The 18,445-nt window shown below is 48.6% G+C and overlaps 1 pseudogene; it reads left to right on the top strand.

The window, feature by feature from the left end:
• The first annotated feature begins 13,980 nt into the window (after positions 1 to 13,980).
• On the top strand, positions 13,981 to 14,040 carry LOC147698297 (U6 spliceosomal RNA; annotated as a pseudogene).
• The last annotated feature ends 4,405 nt before the right edge of the window (positions 14,041 to 18,445 follow it).

The raw sequence follows: 18,445 nt of genomic DNA, 5'->3' as shown, positions 1-18,445 counted from the left end.
ATATATGAAGGTATTACATGCGTATGAATGGCTGCTGGATACGATTACTGACATAATTATATGATCAAATACCCGTAAAGGCCAGCAACTTAGGCATATGCTTCTAATGGACAGAAACCTGCACTTACAGGTTCTTCACATCTCACTAGCATAGAATGTAAGATTTAGAAATCAAACAGTACAAGAATGACGGCTCTGAGGCCAGGCAGCAATGAAAGCTCGATCAAACACGATTTACGAAAGTTTGTACAAAATGATAACAGAAAAAACATCACACCAGGCCTATATCCACTATGTTTGTTGCTGCACGAAGTTTTTTCATGTTTGCCAGCAGTTTAACCCTGATTGTAGGAGTTCTCGGATTTGTAGACTTGGGCATATTTATCATAGGGCAGCATCGCTTTGCACCAAGCAAAGGGGTGCACAAGAGACACAACCATTAACTTTGATTTATGAAGCCACGCAAGTCCACCACACTAGGCCCTTAGTAGCTTGATAAATAAAGAGTAATGCAACATAGCGCCAATCGCCCTAGGATGGCGTTCCATGGTGGAGTGTGTGGGTTCCTACTCATCCACTCATGGATTCTGAAGAATTCCCAGATTTACCAATGCTGGTAGACCTGAAAATGTGTCAGAATGATAAGCTTTCCTAGGGGAGGCATAACAAGTAGAAATATCTTTATATCTCCTCATACTTTCTCTTTCTCTGTCTGCTACATTCTGCAGCACAAATAGAAAGAGAAAAATGACTCAGAGGATTGTTTTTCTGCAGGTATGCTTCCAGCACAAATACATAATGCTTACAATGCAGGCATTCTGGTGCCATGGTGAAAGGGTGCCTGCATTGGCACTAGGAAGCACATTGTGCACCAGCAAAATACATGAATGTGCTGTATTATCTTAAATATGATGCATTCCTACCATTTCCCTGTCACACAGCGCAGCAAAGTGACTTGCCGCACTGTTTCACTTTTTGGTAAATATGCCCCTATGTATTTTGCTACACCCTAAGTAATGAATAGGCAAGACCCCGCGCCTAGTGAAGGGGCGCCCTTAGTCATGCCACGAAACCGAGCCTCATCAAGGGGGGCTGGTTGAGGTAACGTTTCCAATGCGTATTCGAAACTGAAACCTGACATTTACCTACTTAAGGCGGTTTCCCAGGGTCTCGTCCTCTTTGTTTTCTCAGACCCCAGGGAAGCCGCATGAGCGTTGGAAACCACCCACGCACCCACCCTGCAGAAGAGCAAAGGCGATGGCGGAGCGCTGACAGATAACAGCAAAGGAGCATGCACAGCAATGGAGGTTCAAAGACTGGATAGACCCCAGGAGGGAGTAGGATGGATGTGCGCAGAGGGTAGGCGGGGAGGGGACTGACCTGCTGTTGGTCCTGGACTCTACTGCCCTAACTCGCTATGTATGGACTGAATAGAATCTTGGGGAGGCTTTCTGTGTTCAGGGACCACGGTGGGCCGGTGCGCTATGCAGTGCCCTGGATTGCAAGTATGGAACTGTTTGCAGTAGCACGTTGGGGCCTGCTGGCACAATGTGCTCAGCTGAGTGGGTTGGCTGAGTTGCCCAATTCAAATGCAGGTGTAAGGTTAAGCAGAAGTGCAAATGTAATGTCATGCCTAATTTCATTATTGCCTTTCACATGTGAATGTTGCTAAAGTCTAATGCTATGAATAGTGATATATCCAAGTAGAATATTTTTACTCGCAATGGCTGTGATGAATCATCTGTGTTGATGGGAATAAAAAGTCTATGCCTTGGACAACTTAACCTGATTCCGTAAATTCTTGGGTCCAGCGGGCAGAAAGGAGTCAGAACAGGGGGAGGATTGAGTGTTACTTTGTGCACGTACTATATAGATGATATATGTGTACGCTTGACATCGAAATGTACTACAATACCACCTGCTTCTAAGGAGAGCTCTCAAATATGGATAACCATGTTGTTGTTCTTAGATTTTTCAAAAAGTGAGCTGTTAAAAAGGCAATACAATTATAATACACACCGGTGTGTTCTGACATCAGAACAAGACCACTGACCCATTGTCAGTGAAATTGCTCTCCTTCCGTCGCAGCTCAACCATTAAGTTAGGCCTTCACCCGAGCCCCTGCACTCTCGAGTTTTCGTGTTCCAGGCCCTCCTACACCCGCAGGTTTCACCTGCGCCTCATCCCTGGTGGTGCAGTGGACCTCTGTCTCCATTCTATCGCCCTGTTTTTTCTCTCCTTTTTCACTTGTTTTTTTCCCTCACTTCTATCTCCCCCCTTCACTCTCCTTCTGGGCCTTTCCTCCATGTTCTGTGGTTTTACCCTCATTTCAAGCTTCCCCTTAACTATACTTCTGTGTCTTTCCTCCGTTTTTCACTTGTTTTTTACCCACATCTGCATCGCACCCTTTCACTCTCCTTCTGTATCCTCTGTGCCTTTCCTCCACTCTTTCTTGCACTATTGCTACCTTATTTGCAATTTTCTCTCTCATTTTGTCTTTTTCCTTTTTCCTTTTTCAGCCTGCTTTTCCCCGCCGCTGCTGCCCCCGTGGCCCCTCCCCCAGCACGACCAGTGCGACCGGCCCAATCCAACTCTCCTCCTGGCTCTCACCTCCCAGCTGTCCAGCCCTCCCCGACATCTACTTAATGGCAGCCGCTGCACTGCCGTGCCACTGGCGCGCCAAAGGCAAGCCCGTCTGCGTCTGTCCGCGACATGACTGCAACCAGCGCCTGGAACCCTAGATCTCTGCACTGCCAACGCTACAACCCAGCGGCACTTCATGCTCTCAACCCAGGCCGCAACAACAACTGCAAGCTACCATCACCAGCCCACACCCACGGACCCCTCAGCTGTCACCGCTGCTGACACACCTGCAGCACCGCCAAGATCACAGACCCAGTGTAACCTGCCCGCAAGAACACAACTGAACCGAAGACCCTGCAGTGCGTCCTACTCAACGTCTGATCCCTCCACAAATACACCACCTAAATCTGGGACCTCCTTGACAGCACCACCCCGGACGTAGCATTCTTTACCGAAACCTGGACCAACACCACCTCAGGACCGGACACCGCCACCACCATTCCCCAAGGATACAAGATCTCCAGGAAGGACCGCCCCACCCGCTCGGGAAGAGGAATCACCATTGTCCACAAATCCACTGCCCTCCTGAGCACACTCCCCGACGAGCCCACAGAACTGATGGAACACCTTCACTTCAAGATACTGGCCAGCCCTACCTCCACCCTCTGAGGAACCCTCATCTACCGACCCCCTAGACCCAGTGGACTTTTTGCCAACTCCATCACAGACATCATCTCTCCAGATGCCATTGCGTCCACCAACTACACCCTACTGGGAAACCTCAACTTCCACCCGACAACCAACTGGACCCCAGCACCACATCCCTCCTGAACAACCTCCACAACATTGGACTCTGCCAGATCATGAGCGAACCCACGCACTAGCAGGACACACCCTCGACCCCCTCTTCCCAACAGGAAACTCCATCACCTTCAGCCACACCACCAAACTCCCATTTACTGACAATCGATGCGTCCACTTCACCTTCAGAACACCCACCATACACAGACACCAGCACCTGCTCCCATGAAGAAACTGGACCAGAATCACCGACGACCAGCCAACCTCATGACTCAGCAACTCCACCCCAACCATCGCGGAAAACAGTGACCCCAACACTGCAGCCCGAACCCTGCACAGATAGATCTCCGACAGTGCCAACACCATAGCCCCCCTCAAGAAAAACACCAACACCCACTCGAAGAAAGCTAGATGGTTCACTACTGCATTTCGAGAGTCCAGACGTACTTGTCCCCACCTCGATAAGGCCTGGAGGAACACTAAATCCACAGAAGCCCACAACAACTTCAGACCCGCCACCAACTTATCAGAAAAACTAGGAAAAAAGCGATTGAAGACAAAATCTCCACTCATGCGTACAACAGAAAAGAACTCTTCAACATCATCGAGGAGTTCACCCAACCCACTAACGAGTCCACCAATATCCCTCCCTCACAAGACCTCTTCGACAAACTCAGCACCATTTTCCATCACAAAATCAAGAGCATCTACAACAACTTCGACGAAGACAACCAACACACTGAACCCTCACCAACCACCCCGACACCCTGAAGCCATCGATCAACTGGAGAAGTGTGGCTCACTGGTTAGAGGAGGCAGACCTGGAAGCAGAGGTCAGCCCGGGACCAGGGTTCAATTCCCGGCTCGGTGGGGTCTTGAGTCCTAAAATGTCCATGGACTCGACAATTCTCGCTCCGGTGCCTACTCGATTCACGGGTTCACACTCTGCGACCCTGGGCAATAGCTTGCTTAATCTCCACAACGGCCCCTCGCGGCGGGATGCCTGGCTTTCACCTTGCAGATACCCTGCCAGAGTTATCTCACAGGGGAATACCAGGACGGGTTCCCTAAGCAAGTGCTTAGAAACCGCTCGGTGATTTGCGCTATATAAATTCCTGTACATTTACATTTAACAACTGGACAGCCCTCACCACCGAAGACACACTGAAGAGGATAAAGTCAATCCACTCCGGGGCCCCCACGGACCCGTGCCCCCACCACATTTTCAACAGAGCCGCTGACACCATCGCTCCCTGGCAATCGCCTCATTTCCTGATGACTGGAAACACACTGATATTACCCCCCTCCTGAAGAAACCTTTGGCGGACCCCACCGACCTAAAAAACTAAGGACCTTACTCCTTGCTCCTGTTCCCAGCAAAAGTCATTGAGAAAGCAATCATAGCCAATTCGCCACATTCATCAAAGAGCACAACATCTTGGACTCTTCCCAATCCGGCTTCAGAAAAAACGACAGTACAGAAACCATCCTCCTCGCTGCAACAGACGATATCTGTACCTTACTGGACAAAGGAAAAACAGCAGCCCTTATTCGCCTCTACCTCTCAGCGGCATTCAACACAGTCTCTTACTGCACCCTATTACGCAGACACCACGATGCAGGGATCCAAGACAAGGCCCTCGACGGGATCCGCTCCTTCCTCTCTGGCAGAATGCCACAGATCAGACTCTCCCCTTTTCTCTTGGACCCTACACCTACCACCTGCAGAGTCCCCCAGGGGTCCTCCCTCAGCCCTACGCTCTTCAACGTCTACATGGCTCCGCTCGCTCCCATCATCAGAACCTACGGACACAACATTGTGTCATACGCAGACAACACCCAACTAATCCTCTCCCTATCCAACGAACCCAACACGCCAGACACAACTTTCGAGAAGGCAAGGAAGCCGTCGCCAAACGGATGAAAAACATCTGCCTTCAACTAAACACCAACAAAACGGAAGTACTCATCTTGGGCCCAAACCCCGATGCCTGGAACAACACCTGGTGGCCCCTCGGAAGCCCACCCACCCCCACGGACCACGCATTCAACCTGGGAATCATCCTGGACTCAGAGCTCAAAATGGACCGCCAGATGAACTCCTTCTCGTCCTCCTGCTTCCACACTCTCCGCCTCCAACATACGACCTTCAAATGGAACCCCCTTGAACACTAAAAGACCATCACTCGCGCCCTGGTCACCAGCAGGTTCGACTAAGGCAACGGACTCTATGCCGGAATAAACAAAAACCTCACCTGCAAGCTACAGAACATCCAAAACGCCACAGCAAGACTGGTCCTCAACCTGCCAAGACACTGCCACATCTACCAGTAACTGCGCACACTCCACTGGCTCCCCATCGACACTAGAGTCACCTTCAAGATGCTAACCCACGCTCACAAGGCCCTCCACGACACCAGATCAGCATACCTGAACAGCCGACTCAAATTCCATGCACCCCAAAGGACTCTACAATCAGCCCAACTCTCCTACGCCGTGGTCCCCCATGCCAGAAAGACCATATCGGGAGTCTGCATCTTCTCCTTGCACGAGGCCAGAGCTTGGAACGACCTTCCGCTCTACCTCAGACAGACAACATTGCCCCCCATCTTTGCAAGAAACCTCAAAACCTGGCTCTTCGCAAGACCCCTTCCTTGATGGACTGGAACTTGCGACCCTGCCCCCAATCCCCCAGCACCTTGAGACCCTTACGGGTGAGTAGTCGTGCTTAACAAACACCTGATTGATTGAGCACATACTTGTGATTAGTACTATGCAACACTGCTAACTCAAAATGAGTAGGAGTGTGTGGTGATTTAACATAGATCCTATTCGGAACCTCTGTCTGTCGGAATTTAAGGCTGCCCTTATCAAATTTCAGCATTCTCCTCCTCAGGACCAGCACTGGCAGGCCTTTTAGTCTACCTGGCATTACCATGGTCTGGATCCCATTGAGGAGGTCAATTGCAGCTGGCAAGGGCACACTTCAAAAGGAGAAGGGATAGATGAAAATAAAGAGGTTCGGCTGCAAGAAGAAGGGAGGAAGGTTATTTCTAAGGGGCTATGAAGTGTCCAGTACCTGCAGGTAAGGCCTCTTCCGAAGAGCCAAACATGTCATTATTGGTGCCGCAGCGTAGAGGTCACTGGGCAGCTGTTGAATTCTTATCGTAGACTTTCCTTGCTGGCTTCGTCCCGTGCAGCGGGGAACATTGGCGGGCTGTCCGGGGCCACAGAGTCATGCTCCTGGGCTTGTAGAGACCCGCCGGAACATTAAGGCGGACTCCAAGTCCCAGGAACCTCTCTGCTACATCACCTGGGCCCTGAGTAAGCCGCGCCCTCATCTGAGGAGGAACCTGAAAAGACCTCGCCGCACCCACTCTGCGGGTGCCGCAGCGTAGAGGTCACTGGGCAGCTGTTGAATTCTTATCGTGGACTTTCCTTGCTGGCTTCGTCCCGTGCAGCGGGGAACATTGGCGGACTGTCCGGGGCCACAGAGTCACGCTCCTGGGCTTGTGGAGACCTGCCGGAACACCAAGGCGGACTCCAAGTCCCAGGAACCTCTCTGCTACATCACCTGGGCCCTGAGTAAGCTGCACCCTCACCTGAGGAAGAACCTGAAAAGACCTCGCCGCACCTGCTCTGTGGGTGCCGCAGCGTAGAGGTCACTGGGCAGCTGTTGAATTCTTATTGTGGACTTTCCTTGCTGGCTTCGTCCCGTGCAGCGGGGAACATTGGCGGACTGTCCGGGGCCACAGAGTCACGCTCCTGGGCTTGTAGAGACCTGCCGGAACACCAAGGCGGACTCCAAGTCCCAGGAACCTCTCTGCTACATCACCTGGGCCCTGAGTAAGCCGCGCCCTCACCTGAGGAGGCACCTGAAAAGACCTTGCCGCACCCACTCCGCGGGTGCCGCAGCGTAGGGGTCACTGGGCAGCTGTTGAATTCTTATCATGGACTTTCCTTGCTGGCTTCGTCCCGTGCAGCGGGGAACATTGACGGACTGTCCGGGGCCACAGAGTCACGCTCCTGGGCTTGTAGAGACCTGCCGGAACACCAAGGCGGACTCCAAGACCCAGGAACCTCTCTGCTACATCACCTGGGCCCTGAGTAAGCTGCGCCCTCACCTGAGGAGGCACCTGAAAAGAACTTGCCGCACCCGCTCCGCGGGTGCCGCAGCGTAGGGGTCACTGTGCAGCTGTTGAATTCTTATCATGGACTTTCCTTGCTGGCTTCGTCCCCTGCAGCAGGGAACATTGGGGGACTGTCCGGGGCCACAGACTCACGCTCCTGGGCTTGTAGAGACCCGCCGGAACACCAAGGCGGACTCCAAGTCCCAGGAACCTCTCTGCTACATCACCTGGGCCCTGAGTAAGCCACGCCCTTACTACTCCGCCTATAAATCACTAATATCCTCTCCGCCCCGCGGGAGCGCGCGGGAGAAGCCCGGGACAAGGGCGGGGCTGTTTTGTGGCCGTTCGGGTGCCGAAGGAGGCTGGGCTGGGGCACCCCCCTTGGTTCCTCGAAAAGATATATGCGGACATGTGCAAATTGCTTATTAAGTAAGGACTTCTTACCCACAATTGCCAACTATATATTTGTTATGATCATTTGCTATCAGTCGAATTCCATTGTGATAGCACTGATCTAGGAGGCCACTCCATCTTTATCTATTGTATATTGATTCTTACCCTATATTTCCTTTCAAGCTAGGGTCCCATTTTGTATACACAACAGTTGTCGAAATGCCTCCGCCACCTGCCAAGAAACCGCTAAAGACTCCCTTGCCCAGTTTAACTGCGATCAACCGTATGCTCCAAAAGACTATCGGGGTGGTGGCAAATGCCATCGAGCACATGGAAAGACGCCTTTCACTACCCGCTGGGTTTCGCCCCCCTCTCCCAACCAATGACGTATCTGCGACAACTATTAATTCACAGGACTCGTTTCTTGCCCCTTCTTTTGTATCCCTCCCAGGAACCCACCACACAGCAGAAGTGCATACCGGACACCCCCCCAGAGATAATGCTCCCTTGGAGTCGCAGCCTTTGCTTAACAGATTATCTGCGACTGCTCCTATGCACTCTAAACGCTCTTCTCTAGGAACGATTAAATCAGTTAATACACCACCAGAACAGAGCAAGGGGGGAACCGGGAGGGCGACATTAGCATTCCACTTCAGTTAAGGGAACAATATATATCAATCGAATCCAATACAGATACAATTAATTTAGAAATGTAATTGGATATTTCATCTGTGGATAAATCTATGCCTGTGTCAGCGACAGGTACTAACTCTAAACTAAAACAGGCTCAGATTACCCGTGTAAAAAAGAGGAAACGTAGGGGGGGAAATTACCAATGTAAAAGTGCCAAATCCTCAAAATCAGGACATACGGTTTCGAGAATAGAAGGAACTCATATTAAGCCTTGCCCCCAGCGATTAAAAATGGGATGGAGCATCAACCTCTGCACCCTCCTCCTATGGAAGAACTAATGGAGAATATAGAACACTTAGTGAAGTCACTAATACTTCCCCTTGTACATAGGGTTAAAATAATTTATGAAAAATAGGGGAATTGGAAACCTTGATACAGAGAAATGCCGATCAGACTAGAGAGTATATAACCAACACCTATAAAAACAACATAGGCAAACCATCCTTATCCACTCTCCCACCAGATAAAAACCTTAGAAAGGAACTGCAGCAGTTACTAGTGAAGGAAAGTAGGAGTACTAACAAAACAGCAAAGGGACAACCATGCCCAAGTGATAAAATAGGGGAAACCCAGGCCGAAAAACCAGGAACCGAACAACCAAGCAAAACCCGGATGGAAAGTAATAAGACCAAATTACGCCCCCACCCCCAAAAAGTAAATAGGAAGAATATAGATCTTCCCCCACAGGCAGCACCCTATGTAGTGATTCTGACGGGGGTACCAGAACTGGAGGAAGGAAAAAGAGAAGATTTTCTAGCCCTGAAAAATAAGGTGATATATTGGCTGACAAATAATAGGCCGTTGCCATCAAATATAAATGGGGAAATACTGAATGTCAGAAGAACAGACTGGTTGGGCAGCAGACCTAAAGACCAAAAGGGGGATGTGATTATTATAAATTTTAAGGACCCTAGAGCACCCAACTACATCGGGGAATGGTTTGATGGAAGAGGTAGTAAGTCGGGATCTAACTTACTTTTACCCGCAGTCCCTAGTGGAGAAATCACATCGCCCTCCCGGGGCAAGTGCCTTTAATCAAAACCAGCTCAGGTTCAATATCCCTACATTTAATCACTACTACGTGTTTGCGGGAATGGAAGGAGTTGATTGACTTTGTAGCCAGGCCCTGGGGGTAGTCCCTACTTATAACCATTGTGATAAAACTAGTCCTCACATCAATATGGACATTGGTGTCCCACCACACTCTATAAAGGTTGGGGAGTCTAGAAATTGATGTCCGACAAACAATGGGTAATGAAGGCAGGGTGATCATTGACCACAGGGATGGGAACCCTAAGATAGCACCTGTAGTGGATAATTCCATAACTCCAAGCCTCGGAGGTATATCCTCAGACCTAACCACTAGTAATGCCACTCCAAAAACGAAAACTATCAAGTTAATTTCTTGGAACATAGCTGGACTCCAGAAAAATATGTTAAAACCAGAATGGAGTGAATGTATAGCGAGGTTCGACATCTGTATGTTCCAAGAAACGTGGAGTGTTGCCCCCCAATACAAATGTGGTTTCTCTACTTACTTTATTCCTGCTACCAGCATAGGGAGAGCCCGACCTTCAGGGGGCTTACATATTTGGATTAAAGTAGCACTTAATCTGATGGTCACTCCCCATTCCTTGCCATCCCAGGACATTTTGTATATCTCTGTAAAGGGACAGCATTCAATAAATTCTTTTGAGTTGTTTAATGTCTATGCACGTGGGTCCCCGGGAGGACAAACTTCACCCAAAATAGCTCTCCTTGAGGGGGCGCTAACAGGGATTTCTCCACTGTCCAGTGTTGTCATAGGGGGAGATTTTAATTGTACATATGAACCCCTAACGGTAGAAGACATTATGGACATAAAGAAAGATGACTGTAAAAAGTCAATCCCGCCCCTGACTCTCGCCCCTATCAAAAAGTGGACCCAGAGAGCGATCCAACTAAACGCCCTAACTGTAGAATATAATTTACTTGCCTTAAACGGCAGGATAATTTCGGACCCAAATGGTGCTATGACCTATAATAAACTTAGCTGCCGGTCCGGTATTGATTACATCCTGCTTGATATTAGCTCATGGAGTAGATCAGTGGATATGGTAGTCACACAGACACAGGACAGTGACCATAATCCACTCAATATGGAAATAAAATGGGGGAGGGCGAAGGACTCACACGAGGCTGTTTTAATGACCACAAAGAATTAGTCTTGTCTGATGGCAACCGTAAACTTAAATGGAACAGGGTGCTGTGTCAAGAAGATAGTCTACTCTGTATCAAAGGTTGGGTGGAATTGGAAGCAAGGGTATTTGCCTCTAAATCCATGGATCCCTACAGTGATCAACATTTCAGCCTTGCAGATTCTTACAACACTATAATAAAGAAAATTGGTTCCTTCTTTATGATAAAAGATAGTGGGGGCTCAAAAAGGAAGAACCCTGTAAAAGCTAGCACTCCATGGTATACAGCGCAGTGCAGGGAGAGGAGAAGGGCCATTGCAGATGCCATGAGAAGGAAGGATACAATTGCACTGCGGATAGCTAGAAGGGAATACAAGACTTGCATCATAAATGCTAAGAGGGACTGGGAAGAGGAATTCTGGCAGGAACTAAGATTGGCTGCCAGTGCTAAGAACCTTAGGCCATTCTGGAACCTGGTAAACACTCTAGATAGAAGTGGAGCAGAGCCCCTCGCCAACCACCTAACCGAACACCAATGGCATAGGCATTTTTCAAAATTATACTGTGATGAAGATGAGGTAGCCTCATTTTGTAGGGGGCAAAATGACCTGGGTAGCGAGGAACCCATAGCCATTGAGCTCTTTACCCCCAAGGAAGTCCTTGCTGCCATTAAGAAAATAATCCCCTCAAAAGCAGCAGGCCCGGATGGGCTACCGGGTGACCTATACCTATACGATCCAAAGGTGTGGTCGGCTTTCATTGCTCCCCTCATGAATCTGATCCTTGGTGGCCACCCGGTGCCCGACTCGTGGAAAGGTGCAGAAGTGGTTACCATATATAAAAAAGGTGACAGGGAGGACCCTGCCAACTACAGGCCGATTAGCTTAATCAATGCCATGCAGAAAGTAGTTGGCAGGGTCATTGTAAATCGGATGGATAGATGGTTGAAGGAGGAGAATATACTTTCCCACTTCCTAGCAGGCTTTTGTAAAAATGTGGGCACTATGGACCAAATATTTAGGTTTTGGGCAATCTACTGGAAGACAGTAACCGTTATGAAGGGGAATCTTTACCTGGCCTTTATAGATCTTAAAAGTGCCTTTGAGCTAGTACCCCGAGCTAAACTCTGGAGGGTGCTTCAGGATATGGGGTTCCCACGCTATCTTCTAGATTTGATAGTTAAACTCCACGAGGATAGCTATGGCAGGATTAGATGGGGGACTCAGGGACAATTAACAGGGAGGGTGTCTGTGAACAGGGGTGTGCGCCAGGGCTGTGTGATGGCCCTGACACTGTTCTCCCTCTTTGTTAATGGGGTGGTGGACCATTTGAGGGAGGACAGTGCTGATGCCCCGGTCCTGGCAGGGGAGAAAACACCAACACTCCTCTTCACAGATGACACCCTTCTGTTGGCCAAAACCCCATCTGGTTTGCAAAAGTTATTGGATAGGTTTAGTCTGTTCTGTCACACACGTGGATTGACTATCAATACTAATAAAACAAAGTTGATGGTCTTACCCCCTACCAAGAAGGCCAACAAAATTAATATCTCCCTTAATGGGTCATCTCTTGAGGTGGTGGAGGAGTTTGACTACCTGGGAATAAGAATAAACAGCAAAATGAGGTGGAATTCTCACGTGGCCAAGATGCTATTAAATCTCAAGAGAGTCTCAGGCGCTATCCTGAGGAATCAGCGACTGTCAGTCAGCAGGCCTATTGCCCCGGCTCCCGCTGTGTATGAGGGAAGAGCGCTACCTTCTGCAACATATGGTGCTGAACTCTGGGGTGGTGAAAATGTTCAAGATCTAGTTAGAGCAGAGAACAAATTTATAAGAGACTTAGTATCCCTCCCTACCTCTACTCCGCTGAAACCCCTTTTCTCGCACATGGGCAAACGCTCTATTTTAGATAAAGTTCATCTTTGCCCTTTGTTGTTTTGGGTACGCCTGAGGAGGACCCCAGAGCTAGCAAACTATGATCTGGTGTTGGATGAACTAATCACCTTGAACAGTGTCAGTAAAATAGAGTGGTTATATAAACTAAGGCACCTCGTCACGAAGTTAGGTTTGACTGGGTAGACGCAGAAGAACAGAGGAATCCGAATTGGGGCCTCCTAACCCTGCAGCTCCTGGAACATAAGCCAACCAGAAAGTTGGAACCGTTTCTAGACCTCATCAGAATATCAAGAGACAGATCACTTTTCTTAAAGATGAGGTATGGGACTTTACCCCTTAATAAATTTACGGAACGCTGGAAAGGTACAAGGGCCCCAAACGGTACATGTCCATGCTGCCCCTGTAAGACAGAATCTTTACCACACTTTCTGTTTGGTTGTAAAGCTTATAAAAGGGCAAGTCTGAGGTGGTTAAAACCAGTTTGTATGGAGTTGGGGGTTAGAGATTTCCGGGTCGCCCTCCATATTCTCACAACAGATACAACATCTTTCCTTATTGTCTGCGGAGTGGCAAAATATTTGTCAAGTGCTTGGATCACTCGAATTAGGTTTTTAAAAGCTAATAAAATGTAGCCTTATACATATTGTTAGTAATTTATATATGCCTCTCATTATCACTGCACTTTAAATTCTGCCTTTAAATGGCTTTTTATCTGTAAATATTGTTTTATTCTCTTATTATATGAAAACTAGCAGCCCACCCCAGCGTTGCCCGGGGCAGAAGGGGGCTGGGGGCAGCATTTGAGGCTTGCGTGCACTAAGGGCTCCTGTCCGTCCCTCTGTGCCCACCCGCTCCCGCCCGACCCCCTCCTGCCCGACTCCAATGTGTCCCTTTAGGCTTGTGTGCAGTAAGGGCTCCCGCCCGTCCCTGTGTGCGCACCCACTCCCGCCCAACCCCCTCCCGCCCGGTTCCAATGTGTCCCTTTACCTTTCCTGAGCCGCCGCTCCTCCCCGCGCTCCTCACCTCACCGCCGCTCCATGTCCGCCGCTCCTCCTTGTCATGGCGCACCTGAGCCGCCGCTTCTCCCCGCACTCCTCACTTCACTGCCGCTCCATGTCCGCCGCTCCTCCTTGTCATGACGCACCTGAGCCGCCGCTTCTCCCCGCACTCCTCACTTCACCGCCGCTCCATGTCCACCGCTCCTCCTTGTCATCACTCACGTCGCGGCCAGCGCTACGTCGCGGCCAGCGCAGCGTCGCGGCCCGCGCTACTTTCAGGGCACTACTTTTTTTTTAAACATATATTTTTACATTTGCATGGCCCCTGCGCAAGGATGACACGCAAATTCGTGAAGCGTTCTTCATCTGGCGAATCTTCACTGAAGATCTTAAGCTGGAATGTGGCTGGCCTGGAACGTAACCTTGATAACCCGGAATGGAACACCTTCCTGGCACCCTATGACATTTGTTTGCTACAGGAAACATGGTGCCAGGAACCTAGACATAGAGTGGGGTTTTTGACCTTCTACGTCCCGGCTGTACACCACCAAGGTTCTAAAGGACGCCCGTCCGGCGGTCTTCTTATCTGGATCAACATAGCTCTAGACCTCAGTGTTTCCCAAAGGCCCACTGAATCTTCTGACCTTCAATGGCTCACACTCCATCACAAAGGGGGAAGGAAACTAGAACTATTTAATCTCTATTTTAGGGGCAGCAGGAACGGAGGATCTCTAACCTCTTTAGGCTTAAGTAACAACCTGGCTGCCTGCGACGCCGACTCTCTCGTCCTGCTGGCAGGCGATTTTAATTGCTGTTTTGAGCCTTTAGCTAAAGAAGATATTCTGGACACTAACGATGAGGATAATAGGAGGGGTATCCCCATCTTGAACCTTGACCCGATTCCTAAATGGACACAAAGGGCGATCGATATAAATGCTCTCTGCATGGAGTATAACTTGAGAGCAACAAATGGGCGTTCTAAATCAGATCCCATGGGTGCCCATACATATAATAGGACGGGCCACTCATCCAGAATTGACTTTGTTATGCTCAACTATACCCTCTGGCCATACCACCAAGACATGGAGGTTATAGAGACCTGTGACAGCGACCACAACCCTCTCGTTGTAACCATTTCTGTTCCCTGGCAAAAGGGCTCTCAAGAAACTACCAACCAGATATGGAAAGCCTCACATGAGATCCTCCCCTCAAACTGTGGCAGACGTCTTAAATGGGCAAGAGTCTCAGCAGATGAGGCAAGGATGACACAAGCTGAAACCATCTTATTAGAGGCTGAATCTAAGTTTGACACCACAAATGGCGATAGGAAGATGTTCTTATCGCTATTTTTAGAGACTGTATCGGCATTAAATGGGCTATTCATCATTCCCAAACCCAGCTCCAGAACCGCTTCAAAAGGAGCCCTGAGAGCAAGCGAAAAGTGGTTCACAGCAAATTGCCGAATTGCTAAGGGTGAACTTGTGGCCGCAGTAAAAGGAAAAGACCAAGCTACCATCAGGTCTGCAAGGAAACTTTACAGGAAATCTGTGACTGAGGCCAAGCGGACATATGATTTCAACTTTTGGCGTGACCTAACGGAGGCGAGCACAAGGAAAGATGCTAAGGGGTTCTGGGACTTGCTAAGATCAAGAGACAAGCCCATTGATCAACAACTGACTTGTAATATCTCTGGCGCTGCCTGGTTTGCCCATTTCTCGAAATTGTATTCGGCTCATACAGGGCCTCTTCAATCAGACCCGCTCCCATGGCTCAGTTCCATAGATCTCCCACCAAATGAAGTCCAATTCACCACCGCGGAAGTAGAGAAGGCAATTAGTTGTATTGTTTCCAACAAAGCGGCAGGCCCCGACGGGATCCCGGGCGACCTGATAAAAAATAATCCCCCATTTTGGAGCAGATTAATTGCTGCACTTCTTAATGAGGTCATGTTGGGGGGGTCTTTCCCTGACTCTTGGAGGGGCGCTGAAGTAGTCCCCATTTTCAAGAAAGGTAGCAGGGAAGACCCAGCCAATTACCGCCCCATCAGTTTGTTGGACTCGATGCAAAAGGTAGCGGGGAAAGTGGTATTGGGCAGGATTCTGGAGTGGGTGGATGAAAATCAGATATTGTCTGATTTCCAAGCGGGTTTTAGATCAGGGACAGGCACCGTCGAGCAGACATTCCGCCTTTTAATGCTCTATTGGAAGGTAGTGGTGCTAGGAGGGGGCAGTTTATACTTAGTCTTCATAGACTTAAAAACAGCCTTCGACCTGGTCCCACGAGCATTATTGTGGAAGGTCCTTGATGGGTTAGGTCTACCTCCCTACTTGCTGGCCTTGCTGATAAAATTCCATGACAACAACTTTGCCCAAATCAGATGGGGTGCCCAGGGAGAAAAAACATTGTGTATCCCAGTAGACAGGGGCGTCCGCCAGGGGTGTGTGCTTGCCCCCACTCTGTTCTCGCTCTACGTCAATGGAGTGGTGGAGCACCTTCTCCAACATCCTGCAGATGCACCATCCCTGGCTGGAAGGAAAATCCCGACGCTCCTGTTTGCGGACGACACCCTTCTGATTTCGAAATCACCTGCAGGCATACAGTCACTACTTTCCAGCTTTAAGGCCTTCTGTGACACCAAGGGATTAGCCATAAATATTGGCAAGACCAAATTTCTTGTGCTCAACCCCCCTAAGAAATCTGTTAAACCCCCCACTCTAGACTCTGTCTCATTAGAACGGGTCAAAGAATTTGACTATCTAGGCATACGTCTTTGTGATAGTATGAGCTGGAAGGCCCACCACCAAAAAGTGTTTTTAACCCATAAGAGGGTTGTTGGTGCTCTACTCAAAGAACAGCGTGCTTCCTCCATAAAACCGATTGGGGCACTTCTTGATATTTAAAGGGGTAGAGATGTGAGTGCAGCACTGTATGGCGCAGAACTTTGGGGAACCCAGAGAGTGGACACCTTGGCCCACCTAGAAAATAAATTTCATAAAGATCTGATGAGGCTACCCCAGAGCACCCCCACAATCCCACTCTTGCTCGACGCAGGTACTCGCCCAATCTGCGAGCAAGCTAAACTACGCCCCTTATTACTGTGGTCCAGAATTTGGAACGTCCCCGAACTCCACAGCTATGCAGATGCCCTAAAAGACGTATTGTCCTTACCTGGCTGGCACAAGATCGCCTGGCTTAGAGAGGTCAAGAAGGCACTGTACATGCTTGGTCTAGGAGCTGCGTGGGAAAATAAAACAGCACCCCCCAAACAAGAACTGAAGAAGGCTTATTGGTCTTGGGTGGATAACGAGAGACTTGGTAAATCAAACCATCCAAAAACTGTTGCCAATTTCCTGATGGTTAAAGATATCCCCTCCAGAGAACCATATCTGGACCTGATCCACAGTTCACATGATAGGGCATTATATTTTAAATTTAGGGTTGGGGTCTTACCTTTATGCCAGTTTACCTCTACCTGGAAACCACCCCTGCAAACTGTACCCTACTGCCCATTCTGCGAGCTAAAAACAGAATCCGTCGCACACTTTTTATTTGAGTGTCGAGCCTATTTAGCCCCTAGACGGAGGAGGTTGAAGCCTCTTTGCAGGAGCCTGGGAACTCGCTCACACCTGGAAGCTATAAGAATACTGCTCTCAGACGCAAGACCTTTTTTTGCCATCTGTTTGGCAAAATTCTTAGGCTGGGCTTGGCGCATAAGAACCGCTCAAGAACTGACGGCCCAATAATGTGTCCCCTTTTTTAAGGCCATGTTTTCCTCGTGTAAAGGATCAGATGTTTTTTGTAATGGTATAATGAATTGTAAGTTGCTTTGTTTCGATTATTGTTTTTATACTGTGATGTTTTGCTTTTATGATATGTTTTTATATATCGAAATAAAGCTTACTACTACTAATTTACGTATATTTTAATTTTTTTATAGCCTATGTCCATCTGCACACCCTGACAATTTCTACGATGTATTGAGTGTGTGGATTGGCGCTGTGGTTCCCGAGTTTACCTGGCTCAAAGGTTTGTGTTCTCTCTTTATAATAATAGTATAGATGTATAATCTTAATCAAATTGTTTTTATATGAATGTATGTACTTTTATGATATGTCAATATCGAATAAAGTATTACTACTACACGCATTATTGCTTAAGTACAGACAACTGTTGCATGTCATGTATGATCAAAGAAAATCCAAAGTTCATTGAAAAAACTAAGATATGGTTAGCTTTGGTTAGAACAAATTAACACATGAAAATCCTAGAAATTCACTAAAAACAGTTAAAGTGCAGTTACGGTTCTGAAATAAAACCAAAAACCGCTGAAATTTGCAAGTTATGGTTCGTATCACAATTCATAACTTGAACACCAGCTATGAAAACCATAATCTACTCACCAAAGAAGTGCTGTCTAGTTAGAGCTGTATCTGTCTGACAGGCAGCTTTTCAGAGGTGAGGCCCCATCACCTGGAGTTTGACTTAAAAGAAAGAGCTTTCTCTCTGTCCTGAAGCATTTGGAAGCTGGTACCTGAGAATTAGAGGGAAGGGCTGAGATGACCCCGAAAGAGGTGCTGACTACCAGGCAAGCAAGAAGTGGATGACTCTGTAGATGTGGGTCATCTGACAAAAAGAGAGTTGAGAGAGAACAACCTGTGTGCCCCTCAACAGGAGCATTGTTGATCATGCCTGCAGTGGCATTTGCTGTCACACTGGATTAAAGTGTGTCCAAGGCAGAATGTGCTTCTTTGATTCTGCAGCAGAGAGACCATGGC

This window comes from Lissotriton vulgaris, chromosome 8 (assembly GCF_964263255.1).
Source record: "Lissotriton vulgaris chromosome 8, aLisVul1.2, whole genome shotgun sequence".
Classification (NCBI taxonomy): Eukaryota; Metazoa; Chordata; class Amphibia; order Caudata; family Salamandridae; genus Lissotriton; species Lissotriton vulgaris.
The sequence above is the reverse complement of the archived record's forward strand: the minus strand, read 5'-3'. Positions and strand labels throughout refer to the sequence as shown.